This window comes from Phoenix dactylifera, unplaced genomic scaffold, assembly GCF_009389715.1.
Source record: "Phoenix dactylifera cultivar Barhee BC4 unplaced genomic scaffold, palm_55x_up_171113_PBpolish2nd_filt_p 000120F, whole genome shotgun sequence".
Classification (NCBI taxonomy): Eukaryota; Viridiplantae; Streptophyta; class Magnoliopsida; order Arecales; family Arecaceae; genus Phoenix; species Phoenix dactylifera.
Window position 1 is genome coordinate 409,463 of NW_024067688.1, and position 17,084 is coordinate 426,546.

A 17,084-nucleotide genomic window follows, 5' to 3' on the forward strand; every position below is an offset into this window, starting at 1 on the left:
AGCATGCAGAAAAATCAGCAAGCTGAAAATTCTGCATGCAGAAAAATTCAGCAAGCATAATCTTTAAATTTTCAGATCTATTATGCCTTAATCATTTAATCCTAATCTTAATCTACGCCAACCTGGCTCTGATACCACTGTTGGAATCCCTCGGCACGCCGCAGAAAATTTCAGAAAAATTCTGCGCGCAGCGGAAGACATGCGCGAGATCCCGTTCATCACGCATGAACGTATTTTAAAAACCATCATTCGTAGATAGATTATGGATTAAATACTTTTACATAATTTAGGAAGATCAGATCTTCACCTTGTGCGGATAAGATATTCACCGCAATCTGATGATCGTGGTATTTGTTTGAAGGTTCACTTGAAGCCGCACACGCGTCCGGCCTCTACGGGTATCCACACGAGGCAGAGAACCAATCCAAACTCTCTAATCTCCCCAGCGGTGCTAGCTCCCTTGCAAAGATATGTTTTGATGGCTGAATCCTCTCTTGATTTATCAACTCTTTGATAGATCTCAAGAGGAAGAAGAAGGACTTGAAGGGAGGAAGAAGATCCCATCTTGCTGCCTCCTTTTCTTTTATTCTTGTGGATGGAAGAAGGGTGAAGAGAGAAAGCCATACACCACCCTATTTTTCTTTGATGCTCATGGCTGAAACCCCAATAGGAAGGAGGCTTGCCCATGGCACAAAAACCAAGAGGGGAGGAGGCACTCTCACGGCACAAAGAAAAGGAGAGAGGGAGGAGCTCTCACGGCACAAAAAAATCCATGATGTGGGCCGCCCCTTTGTTTCCCTTTTCTTCTTTTTTTTTGTTTGTGTGCGGCTGAAACCATCATTGCAGAGGGGGGGCTGCCGTATCCTATTTTTTAGATGAGAAGAGGGGGCCACATGCTCCCCTTTTTTTATTTGAACCCTAGGCGTGAGCTCCTACAATTAGGAGCTCACGTCTATCTTTTGGCAAGAGGAGGGGCGTACGCCCCTCCCTCTAATCCTCTCATGTCCCACGCCCAAGCCTCATCTCATGAGGTGCGTGGGCCCCACTTTCAGCCCCTTTTAATTTCCTCACAATTGAGGTCTAATCTAATTAGATCTCAATCAATTATGAATCAATTAGGACTTATCCATATGAGTCCTAATCCAATTATAACCCAATTGAATCTTGACTCAATTAAACTCTTCAATCCTAATCCAATTAGGAGTCATCTTAATCTATTTAGATCAAAATTAATTAGGACTTTAGAAATCCTAATCCAATTAGGATTTATTTAATTTTAGTTCCTAATCCAATTAGGACTCTAGGTATCCTACTCCAAGTAGGACTTTAATTAAATTTGAAAGTCCTAATCTAATTAGGACTCTTAGCGTCCTACTCCAAGTAGGGACTCTTATTTAATAAGATCAAGCCCCATTAATTAAGTCCAATTGATTCAATTGAATTGCAATCCAATTGCAATTACTCCTTCTTCAACTCACTAACTCTTAGTGGGTTAATTAATTATCAATCAACTTGATAATCATGAACTATTGTGATTCCAAATCACAACTCAACCATCGGATCGGTCAATACCTCTATTGTGTGTGACCCCATAGGTTCTATTCTGTCTGGTAGTGAGATATATTGTGATCCCTACACAATATCATTGAAACTCCTTCATATGGGTTGGAACAATTCCAACTCTTCTCATTTGGGTTCACTGATCATCAAGTGAATGCCTCTGAGTCTCACAATCCACCAGTAACACCTAGCAGCATGTAGTGGCAACCCAGCAGAATGGAATGATGAACTCTAGGTGCAGTTATCATATGATACAGTCCTTCTATCGTGGATCCCTACAGGACGGAGGTCTTGGATAACTCGTCAAACTCCATCGTCTGTCGTATGTCAAAAATTTATCGACTTAAGTTCGTAAGTGGAAAACTCCTTTTCCACTGTACATACTACCCCAGCCGAGGATTTACGAACTCAGTCTCATAAATCACATAGGATCTCTCCTAATCTATCAAGGTCGATCGATTCCATCTAGATGCACCCTTACTCCTACAATGAACCTACTGCAACCAATCTGCACCACAAGAACCCAATTGGCTAGGGCTCATGTTTATGTGCTGGTCAAACTACAGCAACCTCACTGTGAATAGTCGAGGCATCGCAGGTCAAAGGACCAGTCATACAACTGCAGCATCAAGTAAGTCATTGACGAGTGGATAGACATCCAAGTGACTACTTGTTATGGTCACGCTCAATACCCTTGTTCTCTAACAAGCACTTGCACAATTGCTCCAGTGTCGCCACACTGTGGACTCAAGACTCGTCCATCAAAGAAAGCGATCTGTGCACTAATCTCAGTGGATCGATCACCGTCCTCGTGATGATCCATCAATCAGGAGCAATTCAGAAATTAATCACCAATGACACATGCCTCAAATTCTCAACTCTTGAGAATATGCGTCATTATCTTATTAATTCTTGGACGATTCATGGACACATAAGAACATGAATGAAAAGAATGCCCAACTTAATAAATTCATAATTAGGTCAAGTACAAATTTATGTTCCAGAATAAAATAATGCGTCAGCCAAATTGGCTTCTAGGGCATACTTCTAACATACATGATTGGGGTATTGATGATTTTCAAAACCAGGAAGTTGTTCTACATAAACCTCCTCATTAATATACCCATTCAAAAAGGCACTTTTTACATCCATTTGAAATAGTTTGAAGTCTTTAGAGCATGCAAATGCTAGTAATAATCTAATTGCTTCAAGTCTAGCCACAGGAGCAAAGGTTTCATCAAAATCTATACCTTCTTCTTGATTATAGCCCTTTGCTACTAGTCTAGCCTTATTTTAACCACAACTCCATTTTTATCAAGTTTGTTTTTATATATCCATTTAGTTCCTATTATTGAGTATTCAGTGGGTCTTTCTACTAAATTTCATACCTTGTTTCTAGTAAATTGGTTTAGTTCCTCTTGCATAGCATTTATCCAATTTACATCATTTTCAGCTTCTCCAATGTTTTTAGGTTCTAAGTGTGAAACAAAAGCTAGGTGATTATTTAAGTTCCTAGAGAAGCTCTAGTTCTAATAGGTTGTGATGGATCATCTAATATTAATTCTTTAGGGTGACCGTATGCATACCTCCAAGCCTTTGTAAGCCCATGATCATCAATTACCTCTGGCTTGTTGAGGTTTCTCCACTTTGCTTCGGTTCATCCTCTTGTAATATCATATCATCTATCTTTTTCTCAAGTATTCCTGCATCATCATCAAGAGCTACTCTCTTGCTAGAAGAGACATCATTAGTATCATCAAAAACAACATGTATAGACTCTTCAATAACAAGGGTTCTTTTGTTGAAGACTCTATAGCTTTACTTGATGTAGAATAGCCCAAAAAGATACCTTCATCAGATTTAGAATCAATTTACCTAAGTTATCTTTGTCATTATTATGAATGAAACATCTACACCCAAAAACATGAAAATAGTTTACTTTGGGCCTTTCTATCTCTCCAAAGTTCATAAGGTGTTTTCTTTATAATTGGTCTCAATAAAATTCTATTTAATATATGACATGATGTGTTAATGGCTTCTCCCCAAAAATACTTAGGGAGGTTACTTTCACACAATATGGTTCTAGCCATTTCCCTCTAGAGTTCTATTCTTTCTTTCCACAACTCCATTTTGTTGTGGTGTCCTAGTGCAGAGAAATTATGAGTTATTCCCTTTTTACTACAGAATTCATCAAATAGATGATTTTCAAATTCCATTCCATGATCACTTCTAATAGCTATGACTGAAGCATTTCTTGCATTAGTTACTTCCTTATGAATTTCTTAATACAGAAAATGCTTCATCTTTATGAGCTAAAAACATGATCCAAGTATATCTAGAAAATCATCTATAATAACAAGACCATATTTGTTTCCACCAAGACTTGTGGGTTCTAGTTGGTCCAAATAGATCCATGTGTAGTAGTTCAAGAGGTCTAGAGGTAGAGACACAATTTATGGATTTAAAGAGCTCCTAGATTGTTTGCCATATTGACATGCTTCACAAATTTTATTTTTCTCAAATTTTAGTTTTAGCAAACCTATTACAGAATATCTTTTAAACTAACTTAGATATTATATCCATACTTGCATGACCTAATTTACGGTGCCATAACCAACTTGCATCATCAACCTTAATATCACTAGCTACTAAACAAGGACTGTTTTTAGCAAGGTCTTCAAGATCTACTACATAACGTTACCACGTCTAATTCCTTTAAATACTAATCCATTGTCAATTGAGTTGGTTATGATGCCATAAAGATGGCTTAAACAAAACATCAAAACCTCTATCACATAATTGACTAGCCGCTAAGTAGGTTATGCTTAAGACTATCTACAAATCGTACATTAATCAACGAAGGTTGAAGAGGTGATTTGTACTTTACCTATACCAACGATGTGACCTTGGTTATTGTCTCCAAATGCCAACAGCACCTCCCTTCTTAGGCTCTAAGGTGAAGAATTGCTCCTTGTCACCGTCATGTGTCTTGAGCAGCCACTATCCAAATACCAACAGTTTTTGTCGACTTTGGCTGCAAGACACTCCTACACAAGAAAATCATACAATTTTAGGCACCCAAGTTTTCTTGGGTCCTTCAAGGTTAGTAATGTTGGTTCCTTTTGGAACCCAAACCTTTTTAATTTTTCTTTTAGCTTCTGCTTTCCTATGGTCACACACATTAGCTTTATGTCCTACTTTTTCACAACAAAAATAGGTTATATTCTTAGTTTTACTTTTCCCTGCTTTCACAAAGAAATTTTTAGGAGCTTTTGCTTATTATTAGGTTTATACCCTAAACCAGCTCTATTAAACACAGCTCGTTGATTGTTAAGTATCATTTCCAATTTTCAGAACTATATGTAAACTTTTCAACAATAGGTTTTGTATTTTTCAAGCTCTTGTGTTAGCTTTTGGTTTTTCTGTTTTTATTATGTTTAAGTCTTTTGTGAGATTATCTTTTAAAGTTTGTTTACCGTTTTTAAGTTCTGAAATTTTCTTGGTTAGTTTTTCGTTATCTTTAATTAAGGTATTAGTTTTTTGAATTAACATTTGGTTGCTTGTTTTAAGTTCTAAATTTTCTTTAATGATAAAATCCTTGTCCTTAATTAATTTATCATACTTATGGAAGTGAGATTGATTAGTTAGTTTTAGTTCTTATTCTTAAGATTTATTGTCTTATATTCATCCATTAGTTCATTAAAAGCATCATACAATCATCAAAGGTAAAATCTAAATACGTTTCAGATGTTACCTCATTTTCATTTGCCATAAAACAGAAGTTGGCCTTTCCTCTTGTTCCTCATCCAATGATGATAATGATGAATCGGAGTCTGTCAGGGTGGTGACAAGAGCTTTCTTCTTCTTGTGGCTTGATGCTCTTCTTTAGTAATGGACAGTTGATTCTAAAATGTCCGATTTCTTGCACTTATAGCAGCCGATTCCCTCACTTTCCCTTTCCTTACCTTTGTCCTTGTTGTAGAAATTTGATGGGACCTCTCCTCTGATGAAAGGACTTCTTCCGGTTGATGAACTTTCTGAACTTTCGCACGAGAAGAGCCTCATCATCATCTCCCTCATTGTCTTCTTCTTCGCTGCTGCTACTGCAAGATGGATCTTTGTTAGAAGAAGTAGATTTGAGGGCTATTACCTTTTTCTTATGAGAGGATTCTTCTTTGCTGTGTTGTTTCATTGTGAGCTCATGCGTCATCAGGGATCCAAGAGCTCCTCGAGTGGCAGCTTGTTTAAGTCCTTGGCTTCTTGGATTGCCGTTACCTTGGCTTTCCATGACCTTGGCAAAGATCGAAGAATTTTCCTGACAAGGTCACTGTTAGCATAACTTTTGCCAAGGCTTTTTACACCATTGACAATATCAGTAAATCTAGTAAACATGCAAGTGATAGTTTCATTAGAATCCATTTTAAATAGTTCATACTTATGAACTAGTATGTTTATTTTGGATTTCTTGATTTGATTCGTGCCCTCGTGGGTCACTTCAAGTCTGTCCCATATCTCTTTTGCAGAACTGCAAGTAGAGACTCTATTGAATTCATTACGGTCTAAGGCACAATAAAGCACATCATTGCTTTGGCATTTAGTTGTGCCTTCCTTCTATCATTGTCATCCCAATCTTTTTCAAGCTTGGGAATAGTAATGTTATCTACAAAAATAGAAGGAATATATGGTCCATTAACTATGATACTCCAAATCTCATAGTCTTGGGCTTGGATAAATATTTTTATCCTAGCCTTCCAATATGCGTAGTCGGTTCCATTGAAGAATGGAGGCCTATTGGTGGATTGTCCCTCAATAAGTGAAGATCCAAAAGGGGTTGTCATTTTGATCTTTTACTCTTTTGATAGAAGAGCTCCTGCTCTGATACCACTTGTTGCCCAAGAAGACAACCCAAGAGGGGGGTGAATTGGGTTTTAAGTAATAATTGTAAATTAAAACTTAATGAGTAACTAATTAATATTATTGCAGGCTGATTAATTAGATTACTAGTTGCAGTGAGTGGAGAGGATGGAAGAGACAATGAACCAATTACAAACACAAGAGGTTTTATAGTGGTTCGGAGCTAACCCTTACTCCTACGTCCACTCCCCAAGCTTCACTTGGGAGTTCACTATAATTCCTAGGATTACAGCCGGTTGTTTTACAAGTTCACAATCCAACTTGTTGTTTTCACGAGATCACAACGAACTCGGTCGGTTTTCACAGGCTCACCGACTAGAAACCACCCGATTGTTTTTTCGGGATCACAATCGAACCCTTACACCGTTGGTTTTAACTTCGGCTCACCAACAAACCTCAACAACCTTGATTCAATCCTCTGATTGAATCAAGTAACAAGAAAACAATTTGTAGAGAGTACAGAAAAAGCTTCTTAAAAAGCAAATATGAACAATATAAATAATGTAGAGTTAGAAGCCCTCAAACAGATTTTGGAAGAGGAAGAAGGGGCTTCTCGAACTCTGAGTCTCCTCTTTGAATGCACTGATGATCTGATGTCAGAGGAGAGCCTTGAATGCGAAGGAAACGTTTGTTGGATGGAGTTCAATGCGCTTTTTTCTTCTTTCTCTTGTATTTACTCTTGAGAGCCTTTGGTAGGTAGAAATCCCTTTTTGTTTGAATGGAATAGCTCTCTTGATATCTACTACTGTTCACTCTGGCTATTTAAGCAGTCCACTTTGAAAACTAGCCGTTAGAGACCTTTTTGTGGCCGCTCTGCACAATCTGCAACTCTTGACAGTGTATCCGTTGGGGTCGGAGTCGACTCGCTCGATTTGGAGTCGACTCGGCTGTTGCTGGAGTCGACTCACACTTTACTGGAGACGACTCGCCCACTGTTCAGGATTTGAATTAAAGTGCTGTCCCGTTCTGGAGTCGACTCGGCCAACCCTGGAGTCGACTCGCCAATGTCTGGAGATGACTCGGCCCTCCGGAGACGACTCGTTCTCAGGGTTCCAGAGATCTGTTTTTCTGTATTTCTTTCTCGAGTCGACTCGGATCATCTTGGAGTCGACTCGGCTCTCAGAGCCCGAAAACTGATCCTCTGTGTTTGGAGTTGAACTGCCTCAGAGTCGACTCGAATTTTGTTGGGGTGGACTCGGCTGACTTGGGAGTCGACTCGGGAACACTTGGAGTTGGCTCAGCTCTCAGGATTCGAAAACTGTTTCTCTATGTTTTGAGTTGAACTGTGTCGGAGTCGACTCGCACTTTGTTGGAGTCGACTCGACTCTCAGGATCCGAAAACTGTTTCTCTGTGTTTTGAGTTGAACTGCCTCAGAGTCGACTCGCACTTTGTTGGAGTTGACTCGGCTCTCAGAATCCGAAAACTGATCCTCTGTGTTTTGGCTTGAACTGCCTTCTAGTCTTGCTTTCCTCTGAGAGTCGACTCGTACTTAACTAGGAGTCGACTCGCCAAACTTCGGAGTCGACTCGTAACCTTTGAAGTCGACTCGGTTGCAGGATCTGAAATATATTGTTCTAATCTTTCTTCTGTTACCCTTTGGAGTCGACTTGGAAACGTCGGGAGTCGACTCGGCAACCATCGGAGTCGACTCGAACCCTTCTAGAGTCGACTCGCTGACAGGGTCTGAAAATCAACTTTCTATCTTTCTGTCAGTTCTCAGTCGGAGTTGACTCGTAGTATACCGGAGTCGACTCGAGCATGTGCCAGAGCTTCTGAAACACTTGGAGTCGACTCGTAATCTTCTGGAGTCGACTCGAGCTTCAGACTTTGGTTGAAACTGAGTTCCATACTTAACCAAAATGTATTGAACCAAAGCTAGAGATACTTAAACATAAATTCACAAATATCTGGCTGAAACACTAGATTGAATTCATTAGTATAAGATATACTCAAATGCTTTGAGCTCATCAAAATCAAAATAGGGTTATAATCAATCACTCCACAGTAATTAAATTTTTTTCTTTGTTGAACCCCTTTGAGCTTTATTGACCTTTTTCGTTTATTGTGAACCCACATTACAAACATTAATCTGAAAAAAAAACAATGCCTTTACCCAAGCCGTAGAACTAGTGGAGCATTATTCATCATTATGATATGTATGGGTGTGCAAGAAATAAGTGTGGGGGTGTCTGGATTTGTGGTATGGCTATGACTGGTGAAATAGAACATATTTTCATTCTCAATTCGTGGTTCCATGGTTGTTGTAATCAAAAAAAAAAAAAGGAGAGAAAAAGTAATGGAGGAAATCATTTTTAATGTACAAACTGTTTATGTTCATAATTCCTCCTACAATTCGAAAAAAAAAATAAAGGGATATGTTTATATGTGATATATACAAAGGTGGAAGCTTTTGTGAAAGATCGTTCCCTACTACAAATGAAAAGTGTTCCTTTTGAACGATCTCTTTTTCAATACAAAAGTTTCACATGGTTTAAATGCTTTGAATCCAAATTGAAGAAGCTGTTGAATGGAGTGATTGGTTTTACATGTCATATAAGCGAGCTTGAGTTGATTCATTTTTGCTCCACTAGTTTTGATGGCTTTTGAACTACATTCCCAAATATTTCCCACCTTGATCCTAAGCCCCATTACAACCCTTGAAAAGTCCTTATGATTCGTGTTATGCATGTGATCCCAGTGGTGGAGAATGAGAAGATATGCAAGCCTATGGTAGATTATTTCCATTGGAATGAATTTGAGCGAAACACATACCCTTCAAATACATGAGAGTCGAGTGTTTATTTCCGTAAGGGTCTACGTATTTAGCATTCCATTTTTGAGTGAAAATGCTTACTAAGTAATTATAGGTTATTCAAGAATAGTTGTTATGAGTTTTGAAGAGATTGCTGGTTGTTCTTTGTTGATGGCGTTGCAACTTTGGTGTTTTCGAAAAAGTGAATTTTGAGTTTTACAAGTTGGACGAGCAAAAGTTAAGTGTAGGGGAATTTGATGAGAATGCAAAATGTCATATTTTTCTTTCCTAATGTTTAGTCTTGCATACTTATTTTGTGCCTAAATGTACTCATTATTCTTATATTTTGATTTAGGATGCAAATGGAAGCGTTAAGTACAAAACAAAGCTAATTAGGTGATTTTTGGATAGTTTCGACATTGCTTCGTAATCTAAGCATAACTTACTCATCCGAGCTCTAATTGAGATGATTAAAGATGCTGTGGAATGCCAAGAAAATGCCTCTACAACTTTTATGTTTTGATTTTTGATAGATACTGGCTTTATCAAGGTCAAAATTGGTCTCGAAGTTGCTACACGTCCTTAGCCTGCAATACGTGGATTTGACTCGGTCAATTTTCATAAGTTTCCAGATTTGATGCACGAAAATCCCAACTGGAAATACCACTTTCTCAGTTATATTAGGACTTTATTTTATTTTTTTTAATTAGTCAGATTTGAATATTTGTTAGGAGATTTTTTTGGAAGGGATAAAGGTGAAAGAAAGGGGGCTGCACGGGGGACTCTTTCTCTTTTCTCTTGGAGGACTCCTCTTTCTCTTTTCTCCTTGGAAGTTTGCATCCATAGCTCTACGTGGCTAAAGCTTTCATTGGTCTAAGAAAACAGAAGCCTCGGAATCAATAAAACTGTGAGATCTGAATTTGTTTTCATTGTTCCAATTCATGTTTTGATGTCGAATGTCCTTCTGTGCATATTTTTATGATTGTTTTCGTTTAATTACTAGGAGGCCTACTAGTTTATTATTCGTTGCAATCTACTGCTATGTTAGATATCAAATCCGTAATTGTTTGATCCCTCTTATCTGTGAAGCAACTAAGATCTAATAATTTGCTGCGTCAGAAATTTTCAGATCTTAGGAAGAATACTAGGCTAAATCAAATGCAACCGCTTGTGTTTGTGTTGTTTAGCTTCATCGATCTCTCTAATTCTTAAGGCTGCTACTAAATTAAACCTTTAGCGCTTGTCTTGGGTTTTTTAGTAGTTAGGATTAATTAGATCGCTTTGTTTTTAATTAACTACGACTAAGAAGAGATAGGAAAATATTTCTATCGGTGGACATTCAAAGTGCAAATTGATATCTTTGCATCAATGATCAGTTGTAAAATTTCGATGGTGGATGTTGACTTAAACCAAGATTTGTTCTTTTGATTGATTTCAATACTTAAATCTGAATTCTTCTTTAGTTGTTTTATTATCAACCCCCCCCCCCCCTCCGTCCTTGTTCAAGTTGCATAGAACTAGGCTAGATACTCTCCGTGGGAACGATCCTTACTCGCACTACTACAAATATGTTTTTAGGAGTATAGGTTTTTTTTTTTGGTTGCCTGCGACAGCACACCAATAACAAAAGAAAAAAAACATTACGTCGGGGATGTTGAATGATTCTTTGGTCTACCAGAGAATGTTTTCTAATTGAAACTAACTAAAAGACAGGTACTTAGATTCGAAAAGTATTTATATATTTAATTAATCAAAGAAGAGCTTTGGCATAAATTAAAATGGATGAAACTAAGAAGATTGAAGCGAACATAAATTGCATAAAAGAAGATTTAATGTATTGCATAAAAGAAATTAAAAATTACAGCATAAATAAAATCTTAAAAGTAAAACTCTCCACCAAAATAAAACTCTCTAAAGTTAAAACTTAAAACAAAACACATTGCTCTCAATTAAAATTCAAACTAAAAACAACACATTGCTCTTCTATAAAATAAAACATAAAAAGAAAAAAAGAAAAAAAAACACAAAACTCCCCTTTCTTCTCCTCCCCTATTTTTATTTTTTCTTTTCAAACCAAAATAGAGCATTTCTTCTTTTTTTTTCTTTCTCTCCTCTCCCAAACCGAACCCTCTTCCCTATTTCTTGGCCCCAACCGACCTCCACCTCCGACCAGCCGAGAGCCCCCCCTTTCCTCTCCTCTCCTCCTCCTCTTTTATAGATCGCCCCCACCCCTTGAAGCCGACAATGGATCCCCTGATGGAGGGGTAACGGATGCGGGTCTTGGGGGTTTTTGCCGGGACATGGAGCGGACGCGGGATGAGCTGGCCGCGGGATTGCTTGGATGCATAGATGGCTGGATCGTGGGAGGAAGGCGTGATCCGTGGAGCGCCGGATTGATTGCAGATGGCCGGATCAAGGGAGCTGGCTGCTAGGATTCCAGGAGGTTGACGTGCGGATGGAAGAAGATGAGATGGGAGGCTGAGATGCGTTGTGGAATGGGTTTCTGCGGGATCGACGGAATGGAGCTGGGAGCGTGATCGACAGGAGGAAGAAGCTGGGAGAAGAAACGGATGCTGGATCACGGCTTGAAATTGGAAGGGAGGAGACGCGGAAGAGGCGGACGGGCGTGGGATCCTTTCTTCTCCCCTGTTTCTGCACGGGATGAAGCTGGATCTGATCTGGAAGATGGACGGCCGTGATGCACTATGGGAGGAAGAAGAAGATGGCTGGATTGCGTTCGAAACGGGCACCGGAATGGAAGGCAATCGGGGACGTGGCATGGACGTGGTAGGGACGCGGTTGGGATGCGCTGAAGATGCGGGGACGGCGCTGGCAGCGACGCGGACAAACGCCTGATGCGGAAGGCTGGCTGAGACGTGCCGGCTGGTTGCTTGCATGGCACGGGAGAGCTGGCTTGGTGGGGACGCGGGCTGGACGTGCTGGGATGAGCTGAGCTCAAACCCAATGTTTTTGGATTACTTGAACTCAAACACAAATACAATGTTAATTAGTTAATTTTATCATTAATGATTAGATATAATACTAATTAAGATGGTACGATTATTGCACTTTTGTGCTCTCATCACATGTGAACTTGGGCCCTAGCCATTCGGATCTTTGTAGTGCGGATTGGCTACAGTAGGTTCATTTTGGAATCAACCTTGATAGATTAGGAGTGATCCTGTGTGATTTATGAGACTGAGTTCGATAAATTCCTGACCAGGTATTTTGGAAAAAGAGTTTTCCATATCTCGAACTGGAAGTCGTATAAATTTGACATCTGACGGACGATGGAGTTTGATGAGATATCCATAACCTCCGTCACGTCGGAATCTATGATAGAGGGATGTATCATACGCTAACTGCACCTAGAAGACCACATCTCATTGTAGGATTAATATGACTTAAGTCGTGTTCACACTATGCAGACTTTAAAGTCTACATGGCGTCGTAGGATGCATGCTCCCAAATCAAATTAATTCTCCTAATGAGATTAGAAATCCTAATGTGATTAGAAAATTAATCAATTGATTAAGTGGACACATGTCATGCATCTATGAGCACAAGGATTGGACACTTGGCATTAATCCAATGGTGGGTTATAGTGCTATACTCCTAATAAGATTAGGAGAAGCCCTAAACCCAATCTATAAAAGGGTAGCAAGGGAGACATTATGAATTAATTCTCTCCTCTTCCTCTCCACGCCTCCCTTTCTCTTTTCTTCTCCCTTCCCACGGCAGCAAGAGGCTTCCCTCTTCTTTCCACGGCAGCAAGGGAGATCAAGTTCATCTTCTTCCAAGTGTTGGAAAGAAAGAAAGAAGAAGAACCTAGGAAGAAATCAATTCACCCAAGGAAAGGAGTTCTTTCCTCCACGCCCAAGCCCATTCTTCCTCCTCCATAGCAGCAAGGGGGTCCTTTGCATCCTCTTCTTCTACGGCATCAAGGCAAGGAAGATTCATGCGCAAAGGTTCCTCATTCCTCTTCCTCCGTTGCGAGTAAGATCAAAGAAGAAAAGGTTTTTCTTCAAGGAGGTATATTGCAGATTATTATTCCAATCTATTTGATAGTCATGAGAGGTCTTTGCAAGGAGCTAGCACTCCGGTAAGACCCTATCTCAGATGATTAGATCCTCGTGTGGATATCTATAGAGGCCGGACACATATGCGGCTTAACTAGGAACCTAGAAAGATCATCAGGCTGCGATATTCTATATGTGCAGAATTTTTGAAGATGAGATCTTCAAATTTATAACTTCTGATTTTTGTTTCAGTTTTATAAATCTTAATCAACCCTCCTCAGATCCTAATCTCCCCTCCCTAATGAGTTCAAAGATCTTCTGGATTTGGATGTAGAAAAGTTTTTGAATTCTACGATCCAAGGCACGTTCATGACGATGAACGACGTTCCGTTCGAATTCCGCTGCGAACGTCGCATCGAACGGGGCATAACTCATCAGTGGTATCAGAGCCATGGTTCTAGAGAGCATGGTTAGGACTTAAAGAATGATTGCCACATTTGTAATATGATTTTTAAAAAGAATTATGCTTGCTGGATTTTCTGCATGCTGAAATTTCATATTGCTAAAATTTTCAGCATGCGGATTTTTATTTGCTATGATCTTGCAAATTGTTTTAGAATTACAGTTAGATTACAATGTTTTAAATCAAGTAATGCATGATCTGAAATTCAGAGAATAGCATAATAGGTTTAAAGTTTCAGATCTGAAAATATACATAAGATGCATGTGGTAATCATAATGTTCATACTTGTTTAAGGTTATGTTTAAAACAATGTATGCATTAGATGTATGTATTAGATAAACAAAATTTATTTGCATGAGATGTAAATAAAATCCTTAAACAATAGGATATTTACATAAGATTTAAACTGAAACAATTATGTCATTTATATTAGATGTAATCACATAATATATATGAAAGGGTTTCATAATTCATAGGATGTAAACTTGAACCAATGTGACATTTACATAAGATGTAAATCGAATGACATATGGTATGGGGTAGATTGTTACATTAGATGTAAATCCCAAGAGACCTAAAACCTTCCTAAATCAATCAAAAGTGAACGATACATTGAGCTAGCCATATTTGATTAATTGATCTAAATTGGTGTGTAGGAAAGCTCAAAGGTGGTTACTTAATTAGGACTTTACTCTCTAAGTAAGGGGAGCCTTCCACCTGCTTACCTGGCCAATTGATCGATTACCTTCTATGAAAAACTCAAAGTTGGAATCACTAAGATCTGATTATCCAATATTAAGTCGACTGGTCTTCTGATGAGAGCACAAAAGTGCGACCTACATATTACTAAAATTAGTGTTATTGTTAACCGATAATGATAAATTCACTGGATTAATATTATATTTGGGTTTAACATAGATTAGTATAAATTAGAGATAAAATGCACATTGAGTACAAATTTGACTTCAAATCGGATCCGAGTCGGGTTCGGATCCGAGTCGGGTTTGGGTCCGAATCGGGTCCATTTCTTTTGTGCTTTTGGAAAATAATTTTGGGCAAATCTAAATGGGCTATATCATAACTATAAGGTACTGGGTGACCCATGACTTGAAAGAATTGCACTTGACCTCCAGCTAGAATAGATGACCGTCTACAAGCCAAATTTCATATCACTATTTTATCTATATGACTAATTGGACAGAACTTGGTGTCTCCCAGCTCCCATCTTACGAGGGAAAGGAAAATCCCAAGCCGTGAATGCCTCCTGTCTTCAACACCATGATCCCGCGGCAACCTCCAAATGATCCCGGTTTCCTTCCCGTTTCAGCTCCATCCCACGGATCACGCCATCACAGCAGCCTCCTCTTCATCAGCCCGCGTCTCCTTTCATCCCGACGATCCCGCGGTGACTTCCGCATGCGTCCCCACCTTCCATCCGCGTCGTGCCAGCCACCGTGCCAGCAAGCAGCCGCGTCCAAGCTCTCCCGTGCCAGCTCTTCCGAATCCCATGATTCAGTCCGTGATCCCAGATCCCACGTCCATGAAGGAAGCCCCAGCATCCTTCCTCCTCCGCGTGTGATCCCGACGATCAAGCCCAGCCGAAGCAGAGAAGATCCTCCGCAATCGTAGCATCTCAGCTCTTCCGGCTTCAGCCCTTCCTCCGCATCAAACTCCCAGCGGCATCGCGTGGCTGAAGAAGGAAGTCCACGTCCCCAAACCGTGATCGGCTCCTCCCAGCAATCACGGAAGATCCCAGCATCCGAAGAAGGAAGCCCCAGCCAAGATCGCTCCTCCTCCGCCTCGCAGCCATCCATCTCACCGCATCCAGCTCCTCACAGCGCCCGGTTCACGCCAAGATCGACTCCTCCCCGCGTCCTCACCGCGTCTGCCATCTCCCTTCCGCGGCTATAAGAGGAGAAGGAGGAAGAGGGAAAGGGGGTGCTCGGTTGCTGGTGGAGGCCTAGAACCAGGGAAGAGGGAGGCCATCGGTTGGGGTGGAAGCCAAGAGAGGAGAGTGCTCTGTTTGTGAGAGAAGAAAGAGGGGAAGAGTAATGCTCTGTTTTCAGATTTGAAAACAGAGCATCACGTTTCCTTAGTATTTTTTATTGTTTTAGTTGTTTACTTTTTTTTAGAAGTTATGTTTTTAATTTGTGTATTAGTGATTTTGGGCATTATGTTGTTCCTATTTCTTTAGTTTAATTGAGAGCAATGTTTTAATTTTTTTAGTAGGAGTTTCATTTTGAAACATGTTGTTTTGGGATTTTTAGATTTAGTTTAATAGAGAGATCTATTTATGCTAAAGATTTTAATTTCTATTGTTTTTAATTTCCGTTCTCCAAATTCTGTAATCTTTCTTCTTTGTTATGCAATACAATTAAATCTTCCTTCATTCAATCGATGTTCTAGTCTTCAATATTCCTAGCACTGTTTTCATCCATTTTATGCCAGAGTTTTCTTTTTCATTAAATATATAAATGATCCTCGAATTTAAGTACCTGTCTTTCCGTTAATTTCAAGCATAAAACATTCTCCGGTAGACCAGAGAATCATTCAAACATCCTCATAATAATGTTTTTCTTTAAGTTATTCGAACTCGATTTTGAATCCGAGTGAACGTTCTAATTTTTTAGCAACTCCAACTGCCTCCCTGTGGATCGACCTCTTACAGCCACTATTCTTCGAGTAGAACAGGTAAGAGTAAATTTAAATTTAACTTTTGTTCGTCGGTTCTAACAACGATCTGTCTAGCATATTTTTAGGTAGACAGGAAAGGACGAACAGAATTTTGACGCCGTTGCCAGGGAGGCAAATCGAGAAGCAAGAACGATCACGAAGATCAAATCGAATTTTGGATGCCCGGAGTGAACGCACTTCGGTAGTAAGTTCTTACTTTTATTTTTATTAATTTTTCTTATTTTGATTATTTTCAGTTAATAATTTCGTAGTTATTAAATTCTGAAATTTGAAATTCGAAAAAAAAAATCAAAAAAAAAATGAAAAAAAATATATATTTCAAAATTCAAAAATTCAAAAATTTAAATTCAAAATTTGAATTCTGAAATTCGAAATTTGAAATTTAAATTTAAAAAAATAAAAAATAAAATAAAATAAAATAAAAAATTCAAAAAAAATAAAAAAGAAAAATAAAAAAAAAAAAATATTATTTTTGCTAGTAATTGATAAGGTGCAATCCTCCGAGGTTATCATACCTTTATTGGGGCTCCTCACGGAGTAATCTCCAGAGCTTAGTCAACAGGCATTCGGAGATTGACTGACGCATAAGGATTGCGTTTAGTTTACATTCAAGTTATTGCTAAAATAATAAATAAATAAATAAATAAATAAAATAAAAAAATAAAAAAAGTAAAAGTAAAA